Source organism: Balaenoptera ricei, chromosome 9 (assembly GCF_028023285.1).
Source record: "Balaenoptera ricei isolate mBalRic1 chromosome 9, mBalRic1.hap2, whole genome shotgun sequence".
Taxonomy (NCBI): domain Eukaryota; kingdom Metazoa; phylum Chordata; class Mammalia; order Artiodactyla; family Balaenopteridae; genus Balaenoptera; species Balaenoptera ricei.
The window spans coordinates 66643719-66659527 of record NC_082647.1 but is presented as its reverse complement, the minus strand read 5'-3'; positions in this window follow the sequence as shown (position 1 = coordinate 66659527).

Sequence of the window (15809 nt, the reverse complement as noted above, 5' to 3'; positions counted from 1 at the left end):
GATGACCACTGTCCTCATATGGTGGAATAAGAGAGATCTCTCCTCCTCTTGTTAGAAGGCCACAGTCCAATCAGATTAGGGCCCCACCCTTATGACCTGCAAGATAGTTGCAGTACCAGGACACAGTTAGAGAGCACTAATTTGTAAAATCTGTCCCCCATCCCTGCACCAGCCCCACTCATGGTCTGTCCTGGTTGCCAGGCACTTGTTTGGATTGAAGTAAAACACTTGCAGGGTTCCAGGCAAGCACTTGTAACCCACAAGCTAACTTCCACAGTAGAGCTGTAATGCCCTTTGGAATCAGAGAGGGCCTCCTGGCGGCCAAATAAATGAACTTCCAGCCAGTCCCGAAGCAGCTGTGCAGTGCTCTGATGGTATTGTCTGAATTATGGGCACAAGGCTCAAGTCTGTTTGGACTTCCCTATGAAATTCTAGTATAAACTGCTTTGCTTGTGTTTAACATAAAAAGCCAATTTACTTTAAGGAGGGAAAAAGGGCTAGGAAAAGATTTTCTGTTTGAGTTGAAGAATATCAGGGCGTCAGTGAGAAGATTAGACTGATTGCAAAAGACTCTGAAGTCCTCGAATCACCTGCAGTGGAGGCCAGCCCTCTGAAGTTACAAACTCTGTGTCTGGCAGCACTTAGTAGAGATGTGAACAGGTCCCTGAGGGATACCATAAGTCCTGGCAGAGAACAGAAAAGAGAGTTACAAAAAATTTCATTTAATGGCATGAGGATCATCTATCTCTAAAGGCAGTGACAATCACTTAAAGAGGCATCAAAATCCCTACAATTCAAAGTGACTGAGTCCAAAAATAACTTAAAGTCGTCTCAGAAGCATAAAGAACTATGTCACAGGGGAATAATGGTTTTGATGCAAATGCTCAACGTCAGAAAGCTTAAAGAAGATGCTGAACGGCAGAAAGAATGTGGAAACTAAAGGAACAACAACAAAATGCTTGACAACTTCGACACACAATGGGAACTCATTGTAAATGATAAAGAGAAACAGTTAAAATCTCTGACTGAAACTTTCCTGAATATAAGTGTTCCACATCTCATTAGAGAAGATTACAATGATGATGGCAACTTGGAATCAGAGGGAAAAAAAGTGATTCAGAAGAATGAGACCAACATAATCAGTCAGAAATGGATTTGAAGAAACTTAAATACTTCTTTAAACAGACTTAAAAGAGAAAACAAGTGATATTTTAAAAGTTATGTGAAGCCAATCAAATGAGTGAAACAATTCAAATTAAAAGTCTCAAACTGAGAAAGTATCTTTACAGTGTGAAAATGCATATTTTGAACATGAGATTCAAAAGCCTCAGCTGCGACTTCAAAAACTGTCTAAACTACATCATGAATATGAAACACAGCATCAATTGACGAGGGAATTTATAATTAAAATGGAGTAGAATACACAGAGGGGAAGGCAATGTGAAGAGGAAGACAGAGATAGGAATGATGTGGCCACAAGCCAAGGAATGCTGGTGGCCTTCAGAAGCTGGAAGACACAAGGAAGGAATCCTCCCCTGGAGCCTCCAGAGGGTGAGTCCCTGCCAACTCTTTGATTTTAGCCCAGAGAATTGATTTCTGACTTCTGACTTCCAGAACTGTGATGGAATAAATTCGTTGGTTAAAAAAAAAGGAGACGAAGAGAGTACAAACTTCCCAAAGTTTATGAAAACATCAGCATTACACATTGACACCTACAGTAAGATAGCCAAAACGTGGAGAAAGAATTGGAAAGCACCACTTCTTTCTATCACATAGGATTTTCTCCTATGACAAAAAACCTGAAGTTGCTTGGCAGCTCTGTTGACTGAATGAGCTAAGGAAAGAAAATGATCAAAACAGGGAAAAGTGGGCAGAATCAGAGTTTAGAATCCAGCCTTTGCCAAAAGACCCTTTTGCACCTGCTATTCCACTTGCAGCCCAGGGCAGCTGCCAGAGAGGGTCAGGGCATTCCCTGTATCCTCAGGTCCCCAGGGGAGGAGGGGGTTGTGAGGGCACAGGGATCCAGGGTGAAGTGCAGGTTTGATTCAGTTGTAGAGCAGCCAACTCCCGCATGTCCATATGCACAGCAGAAGATCTGATGTGTTTTCCTCTCTTTAAAGAAATTTTTTTTTTTTTTTTTTTTTTTTTTTTTAAATATATTTATTTTTTTATTTATTTTGGCTGTGTTGGGTCTTCGTTTCTGTGCAAAGGCTTTCTCCAGTTGCGGTGAGCGGGGGCCACTCTTCATCGCGGTGCGCGGGCCTCTCACTGTCGCGGCCTCTCTTGTTGCGGAGCACAGGCTCCAGACGCGCAGGCTCAGTAGTTGTGGCTCACGGGCCTAGCCGCTCCGCGGCATGTGGGATCTTCCCGGACCGGGACACGAACCCGTGTCCCTTGCATTGGCAGGCAGACTCCCAACCACTGCGCCACCAGGGAAGCCCCTAAAGAAATTTTGATTGATATTTTTCTAGTGTAACTGCTGCCCTTTAACTGATGATGCATTTTCTCTTATTAAAGTTTTATAACTCCTAAGAGAGTAGTTCCAGAATACAGATGGCTGAAATATAATTCTTACCAATACATTATTTTCATTTCATTGGACCTCCCAGCATTCAATTGTGTAAGTACTGTATTTTAAATGAATAAATTAGTCCATGACTACTTCAGCCATAATTGAAGCTTGACATGACCAGTTGGAGATATTTGAAACATTAAAGTCTATTTCTATATACTATCAAGTATACTAAGAAATCTATACAAATAACCTAATATTTACTTTAATAATTGATGATTGGTTTTGAAAATAACAGAAAAAATACATGAAAATACCAAAACAACAACAACAAACCCCTGGCAAAACTTATTACTGTTTTTATTCTTCATTCTCTTTAGGAATTTTTCTCATTTTTTGGATATACTTAATCTTTTGTAGATGAGTCCAATATAATTTAGTTGAGTTTCTTCCATAGCCCCAGTTAAACCTACTATTAAGATTTTTATTGGTTTAATAATAATTTTATAGATTATCATAGGGAAAGTTGACATTTTTTTAATGATGCCTCATATCCACAGAAAAACATACATGAATATTTAATTAAACTCTCTTTTATATATTCAGTAGAGTTTTCTTCTTTCACGTGCTGCACATTTATTTGGTTTTTAGGCAATTTAACCTGCCAATAATTATGCAAATATAATATATTAAGGTGTTAATCTTTGTTTCCTTCATTTTTTCCCTCCTTTCTTTCCTTCAGTTAGCCTCTTTGTATAACCTCTGAGAGAATGGATAAAACAGGAAGATAACAGAAATTTGTTCCGTATGTTCTAGCTTTTTATTTTGAAAAGCTTAAACCTTGGAGGAGAGAGAGTATTTGCAGACTGAATAAAATATCTTTGGGAGAAAGATGACAAGAACAGTATGTTCCCCTTCCCCTGTCGCCACGTCAAACACAAAGACACATGGCCACGCCCCAACCAGACTACTCTAGATTTGGAAAAGGGAGAAGAGAGAGGTAGGGACAGAGTCTTTAAAGGAGTGGCTATAGGGCAGATCTAGGCACAAAGACCAGGATCAGCCTTGAAGAAAGTTTTCAGTGCTCCAAATACGGCTGTGAAGCAGCAGCAAGCTGAGAGGGCTTGAGGATGCATGACAAGCAAGGCAATGTCTGTTGCAGAGGATAAGCAGAAGGGCAGGGCCCTCATCCTGACAAAGCCTTGCCACTCTGCAGGGCCTCCAGTACCTTGACAGTACCAGGGTTATAACACAAGAAGCAAGCACTCTCCTGTCTTCCAAAAAACCCTTGTGTCAAATACACACACACACACACACACACACACACACACACACATACACATTAATAACCATTTTGTTATATTGATGATACGTTTTCTCATTTAGCCCAAATATGCCCCACATCATTTTTTGGACTTATTAAAAATTAGGGCATACCACATCCCTCACTTTGTCATTTCAGGTGAGAAATAATACATTGACACTTCAGTTGCTGCTCTTTATTTCTATTGAATTCTGTGAGCTACTCAAAATGTACAGAGCTATGCATATTATCTCAGAATTTGCCATTTATTTGTTCCATATTTTACTAAATTTGGCATGTATTTTTCAAAGGTTGATATTTAGGAACAAGGTTATTTATGGCTTAGATTTTTTTAATTTTTGTGAACTTTTTAATGTCACATATAACACACATACATAAACATGAATAAACCAGAGTTACACAGTGATCTGTGATATGAGTACAAAGTGATCCTCCTGTTACAGCGCCTTAGTCAAGAGAAGGCATATTAACAGCAAGTTCTCCTCAACCTCCTCACTCTTCGAACAGCTGGAAAGCTTAACCACAAGTAAGGTTTGGGTTTATGGGTATAAAAACAACAATATGGCTGTTTCCAATTCTTTTTTCTTATTATTTCCACACACTAAACGTACCCTCTCTGTGCACAGTTCTGAGAGTTTTCATAAACATAATCAGTGTGCACCTACCTCTATAAGGAAAATATAGAGCAGATGTCTCACCCCAAAATGTACTTATTTACCCATTTGAAATCAACAAATATAACACTGCCAACCCCTGGAAGCTACTTATTTGTTCTCTGAGCGGAAAGTATTGCCTTGCAATAATTCATATAAATGGAATCAAAGAGTATGTAGTCATTTAAGTCCGTCTACTTTCACGTATTATAATGCAACTGAGACTAATCCTTAGAAAAATGCCATATTTGCTTTACAGCTCTAGTGCTGCCTGTTCAGCAACATTTTTTTCCAAACACAGCCTGCCAGTGCCGCTTACTCACGAGAAATAAATCATTTTTAATGTTGGGAAGAGACATATAAAGTTTATTAAAATACAGCTTGACAATCACTACGTGAGTATAAATGAAGATTAATGGTTGCAACAATGAGGGGGCATAGAGAGCGATGCATGTGACACCCTGGAGATGACTTACTTTTCTTGGCATGGAATTTATAACTCCTATATCACTGGATATATTTCAGCTGAATCAGGAAGATGCTCTTTGCAGTAAGAAATAAGGGGAAAGACAGTTTAGGTAAAAGAAACAGTGAGAACAAGGGCATGGTCATGTGGAAACATGTGGTACATTTTGATGTCACAGTGCAATACAGTGTAATTACAGAAAAGGATGTGCATCAATCTCAATTTCCTAATTCAAATACAAGACTCCCCTATCATCTGATATTCTGCAGTCTAGATATAATAACACTGAGTTATGTCATGCTAAGCAAGTGTAAATGGAATAGATTATACTGTGTCTTCAAAAAAAATGCTAGACAAATTTTTGAGAATATGATTAATTAGTGAGCATTTCACTGACCAGATAGACAATTAGAGCCAAATGGCAACGACTGTATATCAACTTAGGTTGTATCTTTTGTTTTTTAAATATTTGAGGGGAAAAATGAAAGGACAAATCAGTTTTTAGAAGTAGGTTATTTTGGCACCTTCATGTATCAAAGCCAGGTCTGTCAGCTGGGGGTGCAGAAGCTTACTCTGTCTTCTGAGACCAATAATGAGCCTAACTCCCTCATAAACCTAGTGAATAACTATGTCCATTCAGACCCTTGACCTACCTTTCCTCATCAGCATAATTCATACTTTTACAGGATTCAATTTCATCAAGCAAGTACTTTTTGAGTGTCATCAGTGTCTGTTACTGAGCCATCTTCTGTGAACATGTTGATGCAGACAATCTTTACCTTCAAGGACCTCACAACTTGGTGAGGTAGGCAGTTACGGAAGTGGGGAACTTTCATATGATGGGTAAATGTCCATCGACAGTTGAAAGGATAAAGAAGATGTGGTATATATATATATATATATATACACACACACAATGGAATATTACTCAGACATAAAAAAGAATGAAATAATGTCATTTGCAGCAACATGGATGGACCTAGAGATTACCATATTAAGTCAGACAGAGAAAGACTAATACCATATGATATCACTTATATGTGGAATCTAAAAACGTGATACAAATGAACTTATTTACAAAACAGAAATAGACTCACAAACAGAAAACAAACTTACGGTTACCAAAGGGGATAGCGGGGAATGGGGAGATAAATTAGGAGTTTGGGATTAACATGTACACACTACTACATGTAAAGTAGATAAAGGACCTACTGTATAGCACAGGGAACTATATTCAATATCTTCTAATAACCTAGAATGTAAAAGAATCTGAAAAAGAATACATACATATATGTGTATATATATATATATATATGAATCACTTTGCTGTACACCTGAAACTAACACATTATAAATTAACTATACACCAATTTTAAAAAATGGTTACAAAAAAAAAAAAAAAAGAGCTGTGAGAATGTTAAGTACATGGAGCTATGGGAATCCTCAGTGTGTCAAGAAAACACTGGAAAAAGTGATGTCTCAGCTGAAAGCCAAGACTGAGTAGGTGATAGTCAGGTAAAAGATAAGGAACAGAAAGGCTTCAGGCCAGGGATCTATCATACGAAAGAAATGAATAAGAGCCTGGTCACATCAGAGAATTGTGAGCTGTTGTGTGAGAGTGGAGGCGTGCATTCTTGTGGTAGAAGAGGATAAGTGAGGATGGAGGGGGGCCACCCTGAAGACTCTTGTAGCTTATCTTTTGAACATGGGGCCTCATGCAAAGGATGATGGGGATGAATTGATAGATTTAAATAGACATGTGGGCAAAAATGAAAACAAAAAAAAGGAAGTTATTGTCCATAAACTAGGTGAGAAGTGATGGCTATCTGCCCATGTATGGTCAGGAGGGAAGGAAGAAAATGAAAATGAATGGAATTGAGGGATGTTAAAGGAGCAGACAGGTCTGGGGGGCTGCCTAGCTGTGGGAGGTGCAGCAGAGGGAAGTGAGGATGACCTGCAGGCTTTCAGCTGAGAGGAAATGAGGGAATTATTCCTGAGACGGAAAATCATGGAGAAGAATTTTGAAAAGTAAGGGTGTGGGTGGTGCAGACGCGCAGAGTTGGCATCCTGGGACGTGGAGACCATGGGCTAGCTATTCAATCGGCATTTGGTTTTACGGGCATGGAGTCAGGAGAGAGACTGTGTTGAGGGAACTCTGGAAACGTCATCATACAGTGGTTACTGGAGCCACGTGTTTGAAAAGTGTCGTGTTTGAAGAGTGTTGCTCTTTTCATGTCCGAAATGTCGTGAAAGCTGCAGGGAAAGAGGAATGTTGCTGCTACATTAACCGTCTACGCCCTCCTCCTACCTTTCCTCACTGAGACGTAAGGCGGCAGGAGCATCTTCTGAGAAGCACGCTCTTCGTGGGCAATCCAACAGGAACCAACAGAGGCTGAAGAATCTGTCTGCAGTGGTAATGAGGGACGGTGCTCCTTCCAACTGAACCATACCTGGCTTCCTCTACTGAAAATCCATCTCTGAAGTTTCTAAAACTACCAAGTCTTCCCCCAAAACAACTGCACTTAGAGAGGGGCGGGGAGCCACGCTACTTCCGGTGAGCGCTGGCGCTAGGTGCGCGCGGCCGGCGGGATGCGAGAGGGAGCGGGCGCGACGGCGCAGCTTTCGGATCCGCGGGTCGGGGTCGCAGACAGGAGGGGCAGCGCACAGGCTGACATCGCTGTCCAAGAGGAGGGCTGGCTGAGACACGAGCGAACACCCGTGGCCAAACTGAACTTGTAGCAGGAACAGACAGGGAAGCCCGGGATGGCCCCATCCTTCCCGTCCCCGCGGCTTGGGCTCCCTGAGGTCTTTGGAGCCTGGGCACCCGCTGGTGCTCCTGGCCACGAGGAAGGTCGGAGAGGTAGGGGGATGCCGCTGGGTGCGGAGGTGGGAGGCTCTATCTGTCAGAAGACAAGCGGAGTGTAGCTAAGCATCTTAATGTACAGCTGGAGCTTGTGACTGACCCTGACCGACGGCCACCCTGCCTCGCTCCGGCCTTTGCAGTGGTCACTTTTCTTCCAGTGGTTGTTTTAGTTTTCCTTTGCGTACTGGCAGTTGTCTTCTCCCCGAGGAGAGGGAGGTCTTGTATTTTTGCTGCTGATGTCCTGCTCCTTAAAATTCCCTCACTAATATGTATGTAACTTCTAGAGCCTGACAGGCATTCTAGCGGCAAGGAAATTCTAATTAGCAAAAAGGATAATCAGACACTGATTCTGTTCCAATTCCTTTTGCTACTGTAAATTAGATCTCTTTTGAGGGAAGACCCTCCCGCCCCCAACTCCTTTAACCTAGGCAAAGAAAACATAGCTAATACACAGTGCAATTAAAACAAGGACAGTGTTCATCAGTCGTTCCTAGTTATTGCTCATTATTCATATAGACAGGAATATCAAAGTAAAAGAGTCGACAGATTCAAAACATTAGGAAGTCACAGGGATGAATGTGGCCATCAGTTAGAGATTCTTGGACCCCTCTCTATTTAGATAGTTACTGAGTTATTGAGCCTCACTTTACAAATCAAGAAATTAATTATCTGAAGTAGTAAATAACTTGCCCAAAGACATACAGCTTTTAAAGTATCAGATTTCAATTTTGAATCAAAGTTGGCCTAATCCAGTAATGTTTATTCTTTTTTTCATATCACGAAATTCACGTGTGCACAAAATTTAATTTCCTGATACCTAAAGTATCAGGAAATCCAGGAGTTTAATTAAGTACACTAAAGCCTTTGGTTTTTCTTTTAACGTTCTAAGCATTATTTGAGGTCTGAAAGGGTTGCTAATAGATGAATCATTCATGAAGAAAAGCTGCTGAAAATTTCAAAAATGTTGACAGTAATTTTCATGTGCAGTATTCATACAAGTTTGAGAATCTTCTACAGATTGACTTCAAAATTTGTCATCCCAATTTTATACAAACAAATCTTCAAGAGGTTTTACTTTACTTTACCTAATATCAAATGAAATGCATTGACATTTTTGAGGCAATTCATTTTTTAAAAATCATGGCTTAAAGTATTATAAAAATTTTGCCAATAAAGTTTCAAAATTGAGTCATGGAAAAAACAAGAGACCTAATTTTTGATCAGAAAATTTCTGAGAGGGCTTCCCTGGTGGAGCAGTGATTGGGAGCCCGCCTGCCAATGCAGGGGACGTGGGTTTGAGCCCTGGTCCAGGAAGATCCCACATGCCGCGGAGCAGCTGGGCCCATGCGCCACAGCTGCTGAGCCTGCGCTCTGGAGCCTGCGAGCCACAACTACTAAGCCCACGTGCCACAACTACGGAAGCCTGTGTGCCTAGAGCCTGTGCTCCGCAACAAGAGAAGCCACCACAATGAGAAGTCCACGCACCGCAACGAAGAGTAGCCCCTGCTTGCTGCAACTAGATAAAGCCTGCGAGCACCAATGAAGACCCAGTGCAGCCAAAAATAAATAAATTAAATAAATAAATTTATTTAAAAAAATGAGAGATTTTTATTTCAGAGAAAAATAAACACAAGCCAAGAGCACACATATGATATACAAATTTACTTTCCCTCCTAAAGCAAGTTTGTTTAGAAAACAATATGGAAATTTCTTTAAAAATGAAACACAGGCTTATAATATGACCCAGCAATTCCATTCCTAGAACTCTATCCAAAATAATGAGCATACGTGTACATCCAAAGACTTACACTCAAATGTTAATGGCAGCATTATTCACAATGACCAAAAAGTGGAAACAACCCAAAATGTCCATCAACTGAAGAATGTATAAACAAAATATAGTATATCCATACAATGGAATATTGCCAATAAAAAGGAATAAGGATTGGAGCAGCTAAAGCCCAGGGGGTGCAAGGACTTAGCCAAGGTCACACAGAGGGTTAGCAATGGGACAAGATTTGAAGTATCTTGCTTTCCAGTCAAGGGTCTGTTTATGACATCATGCTGCCCTCTAGGAGAATGTGACTATAAGCAAATAGTAAATGTTTTAAGATGTCAGAAACCTGGGTGTGGGTGAAAGGCCAAGGACAGTTTCAAGGAGGGCATGGAATGATGTGAAATGGGATTTAAATGGGTGGAGAGCAGAGGGCAATGTAGCTCGAGGGGGATGCCCTCTACCTGCCCAGAATGTGCCAAGCCTGGCATTTCAGTATCAGGAAAAGAAGTAAGCAGATTCTTGTGGTGAAAAACTGCTACAGCAATAAAATTAAATCCCCTTTCCGGAAGAAATGGAAACCTTTGTAAGAGATGAGAAATCTAAACCTTTGTGCCCTAGCTTAACTGATTTAAGAAACCAACAGCTCCTTGCAAGGTTGAAGAGAAGAGGAAAATACTTGGCTTGCCTCTCCACTTAAAGGAAGAGTATTTCCTGCTGGCAGCTACAAACATTTATGAAGCACCCTGAGGGCTTCATCCCCAGTAGGGCAGCAAGGGCAGATACAGTCCCCCAAAGCCGGGAGGGGCCAGGTTCAGCTTCCCCCAGAGCCTTACCTATTCACCAATGGGTGACAGAACCACAACAGACCTGAGTCACCCTTGCTAATCATGTTCAGTTCATTGGCCCATAACAAATCTCCCTCAGCCGGAATGGGATGCAGCCTCTAAAACAACAGCACAGGGAACTCCACTCACTACTCTGTGATGGCCTGTATGGGAAAAGAACCTAAGAAAGAGTGGATATATGTATATGTATAACTGATTCACTTTGCTGTGCACCTGAAACTAACACAACATTGTAAATTAACTATACTCCAATAAAAATTAAAAACAACAACAACAACAACAATGTAGGCAAAGACAGCAGCTAATATGGAGAAGCATTTATACAACGAGTTTGGATGAAAAGTAGAGAACCCAACAGCAAAGTAAAATATACATAAGGAGGAATTAAGATTGGAAAGAAAAACGAACACCATCGTGTCCAGTTGGTAAGATCATGAGTGCTTTTATAAATCTTTTAAAATAATCTTCATTATAATTACATGTGATTTAAATAATAAATACATTTTACAATACTTTAAAAAATAAATAAAGGGTGAAAACCAAAAAAAAAAAAAAAAAAAGGAATAAGGTACTGATAAAGCTACAATACAGATAATCTCAAAAAGTGAAAGAAACCAGTCACAAAAGAACATATATGATCCATTTATGTGGAATATCCAAAAAAGACAAATATGTAGAGACAGAAACGAGATTAGTTGTTGCTTGAGATTGGAGATGGAAAAAGACTATAAGTTGGCATGAGGTTTATCTTTAGAGTGATAGAAATGTTCTAAAATTAGATTGCTGTAATGTTTGTACAGCCCTGTAAATATGCTAGTATTCATTGAATTATACACTAAAAACAGGTCAGTTCTTTGTTATGTAAATTACATCTCAATAAAGCTATTTTTAAAAATGACTTTACGTCTTGTAAAAATCTGGCTTATTTCCAATTGGACTAGGGTGGGTGTTTGGGACAGTTGGACAAAAATGAAATATCCTGACATCTATTAGATTGTTTTGTAAATCTAACCATTTCATAAATAATGAAATTACTGCTCCAATATTACCAAGCATTCCTTCTAGAGTTAAAGAATTTAACTAATTATATATTACACGTTAGAATTTTGAGGATCAAAATGCTTTGAGATTTAGAAAGGGATGACAACATAAATCATACAAACAAAAACAGAAATGTCATATAGCTTTACCACCTGCTACAACGTTTTATTTAAGGCTTCTAGAAGAACCTAAATAACATTTAAGTATAATCATGACACTAGCCAGACATTTCAATTATAAAGGTATTGTATAATATATACTTCAGATGCAAACATTATTGCTTACATATATGGATGGCTGTTGAAAGGGAAAATATACACCTTTTCCAACTCCATTCAAAGGAATTTTAGTATTCCAATCTTATTTTTAAACCACATTGTGGAAGATAGTAAGTTGAAACAAGTTAATTTTTGTATGAAAATTATGATTTTTAAAAGTTGCTTTTATCTTCGTGCACCAGAAACTGGCATAGTGTTGTAGGTCAATTATACTTCAAACAAACAAACACACAGACTCTTAGAAAAAGAGATTAGATCTGTGGTTACTGGAGGTGGGGGTGGGGGAATTAGGAATTGGATGAAGGTAGTCAAAAATACAAACTTCCAGGAACTTCCCTGGCAGTCCAGTGGTTAAGACTCCATGCTCCCAATACAGGGGGCGCACGGGTTCGATCCCTGGTCAGGGAATGAAGATCCCACATGCCACATGGCCAAAAATAATAAAATAAAATAAAACAACCCCCCCCACCAATTTCCAGTTATAGAATAAATAAGTACTAGGGATGTAATGTACAACATGATAAATATAATTAACACTGCTATATGTTATGTATGGAAGTTACTAAGAGAGTAAATCCTAAGAGTTCTCAAAACAAGGAAAAAAATTTTTTTCTTTTTCTTTTATTTTGTATCTATGTGAGATGACGCACGTTCACTAAACTTACTATGATAATCATTTCATGATGTATGTAAATCACATCACTATGCTATATACCTTAAACTTATACAATGCTGTATGTCAACTATATTTCAAAACTGGAAGAAAAATAATAAAAAAGTTGTTTTTATTGTACAAAAATAACAAAAACAAAATCTTTGAAAAGTAGTAATTTCTCAGTCTTCTGTAAAATATACTGATCTACAAGATAGAAAAACTGCTTAGGTGGTAAAACATGGTCACTGTGTTGCAATCTATGTAATTTTGCATGGTTGATTGATATGTAATCAGGTTGTCACCTCTATATGAATTTATGTCAAAAGTAAGCTCAGTCAGGGGTTGAACCATTTCTACTCTGCTGAACATTTTCAAGAAACCTCCTTAGGGCCAATGACATTGAGATATGTTGAAATAAAGGGCTTTCTTTCTAGTTGATGAGTGAAAGATACATTCTTTTTATTTTACCTGATTTTATTTTACTTTTTAATGTAAGCATAGTTGATTTACAATGTTAGTTTCAGCTATGCATCAAGTGATTCAGTATTTGTATAGATTATACTCCATTTAAAGTTATTATAAAATGGCTATACTTCCCTGTGCTGAACAATATATCTTTGTTACTTATTTATTTTATACATAGTAGTTTGTACCTCTTACTCCCCTGTTCCTGTTTTGTCCCTCTCCCCTTCCTGCTCCCCACTGGTAACCACTAGTTTGTTCTCTTTATCTGTGAGTCTGTTTCTGTTCTGCTATATTCATTTATTTTTTTATTTTTTTTAATTCCACATGCATTTAAAAGTGATAACATACAGTATTTGTCTTTCTCATGACTTATTTCATGAGACTTATTTCACTTATGACTTATTTCACTAAGCATATTACCCTCTAGGTCACCCATGTTGTTGCAAATGGCAGAATTTCATCCTATTTCTTGGCTGAGTAATATTCAATTATATATATAATTATATATACACATGCACCACATCTTCTTTATCCATTTATCTGCTGATGGACACTTAGGTCGCTTCCATATCTTGGCAATTGTAAATAATGCTACTGTGAACACTGCCGTGCATGTACCTTTTCAAAGTAGTGTTTTTGTTTTCTTCAGATATACACCCAGGAGTGGAATTGCTGGCTCATATTGTTGCTCTATTTTTAGTTTTTTGAGGAACCTCCATACTGTTTTCCATAGTGACTGCACCAATTTACATTTCCACCAACAGGATTCCCTTTTCTTCACATCCTTAGCAACACTTGTTATTTGCAGACTTTTTGATGATAGGCATTCTGACAGGTGTGAGGTGATATCTCATTATGGGTTTGATTTGCATTTCTCTGATGATTAGTGATGTTGAGCATCTTTTCATGTGTCTTTTGGCCACCTGTATATTGTCTCTGGAAAAATTTTAATCGGATTATTTGGTTTTTTGATATTGAGTTACATGAGCTGTTTATATATTTTGGATATTAACCCCTTATCCAACATATCATTTGCAAATACTTTCTCCCATTCAGTAGGTTGTCTTTTCATTTTGCCAATGGTTTCCTTTGCTGTGCAAAAGCTTTTAAGTTTAAGTAGGTCCAATTTGTTTATTTTGTCTTTGTTTGCCTTAGGTGACAGATCCAAAAAAAAATATTACTATGATTTATGTTAAAGAGTGTTCTGCCTATGTTCTCTTCTAGGAGTTTTATGGTTTCAGGTCTTACATTTAGGTCTCTAATCTACTTTGAACTTGTTTTTGTATTTGGTGTGAGAAAATGTACTAATTTCATTCTTTTACATGTACCCTCTATTCTGTTTCATTGATCTTTGTGTCTGTTTTTGTGCCAGTACCATGGTGTTTTGATGACTGTAGCATTGTAGTATAGCCTAAGGTCAAAGAGCATGATACCTCCAGCTTTGTTCTTTTTTCTCAAGACTGCTTTGGCTCATTCTTTTTATATATTTTTTTCTATTTTGACAAAGTATACATAACATAAATTTACCAATTTAACCATTTAAGTGTACAGTTCAGTGGCAATAAGTATATTCACATTGTTCTGCAACCATCACCACCATCCACCTCCAGAACTTTTTCATCTTCCCAAACTGAAACTCTGTTCTCATTCAACAATAACTCCCCATTGTCCTCTTCCCCCAGTCCCTGGCAACCACCATTCTACTTTCTGTCTCTGTGAACTTGACTACTATAGGTACCTCATGTAAGTGGAATCATACAGTATCTGTTCTTTTGTGATTGGTTTCTTTCACTTAGCATAATATCTTCAAGCTTCATCCATGTTTGTAGCTTGTATCAGAATTTCCTTTTTAAAGCTGAATAATATTGCACTGTATCTATATACCATACTTTGCTTACCATTCATCCATAGTGGACAGTTGTGTTTCATCCATGTTTTAGCTGCTGTGAATAATGCTTCTATGAACATGGATGTAGAAAGATTCATTCTTTTTTTTTTTTAAGATTTAATTTTATTTATTTTTGGCTGCATTGGGTCTTCTTTGCTGCGCACGGGCTTTCTCTAGTTGTGGCAAGCAGAGGCTACTCTTTGTTGCAGTGTGTGGGCCCTTCCTTGTGGTGGCTTCTCTTGTTGTGGAGCACGGGGTCTAGGCGCGCAGGCTTCAGTAGTTGCGGCACATGGGCTCAGCAGTTGTGGCTCGTGGGCTCTAGAGCACGGGCTCAGGAGTTGTGGCGCACAGGCTTAGTTGCTCTGCGGCATGTGCGATCTTCCCGGACCAGGGATCGAACCCGTGTCCCCTTCATTGGCAGGCAGATTCCCATCCACTGCGCCACCAGGGAAGTCCCAAAAGATTGATTCTTAAAACAAGCATTCATGCCAGGCATGCAGCTCCCCTCTCTCAGCTTATTTACGTTATTTCCTAGAGGCATGCCAGAATAAACATTATAAAATTCACAGTTAATGGCTTTCAGTGAATTTTCTTTAATATATCAAGTGTCTAGCTGACTCCTCATTAAGAAAAAGGAATTTACTATTGGTGGGGGCAAAATGTCTGTCCCATTTAGTGTCTCTGTCTGGGAGCAATGGCCTCCTGAATATAAACTCAGTGCCAAAGCCAAAACATTAATTTGTGAAGCTCAAGAATTGATGTGATGACACTGTTCTCTTCCCCAATGCCATTTCTATCAAACCTCCTCTCCCCCTGCCGAAAAAAAAAAAAAAAAAGATATATCCAGGTGAGACCCAGACTCTCTCATTTAGTAAAATATACACGGGCCAAGGAATTCATATATTATATAAACGTGTGTTTCTCAGTAAGGTTACTGCAAATTATCCTGAGCACTGTAAGAGGATAACACTGAGAAATGATGAACCATTCTATAATAACAAAACGACAAGTATAGTTATGTGGTATTGCACCTTGGTTTTAT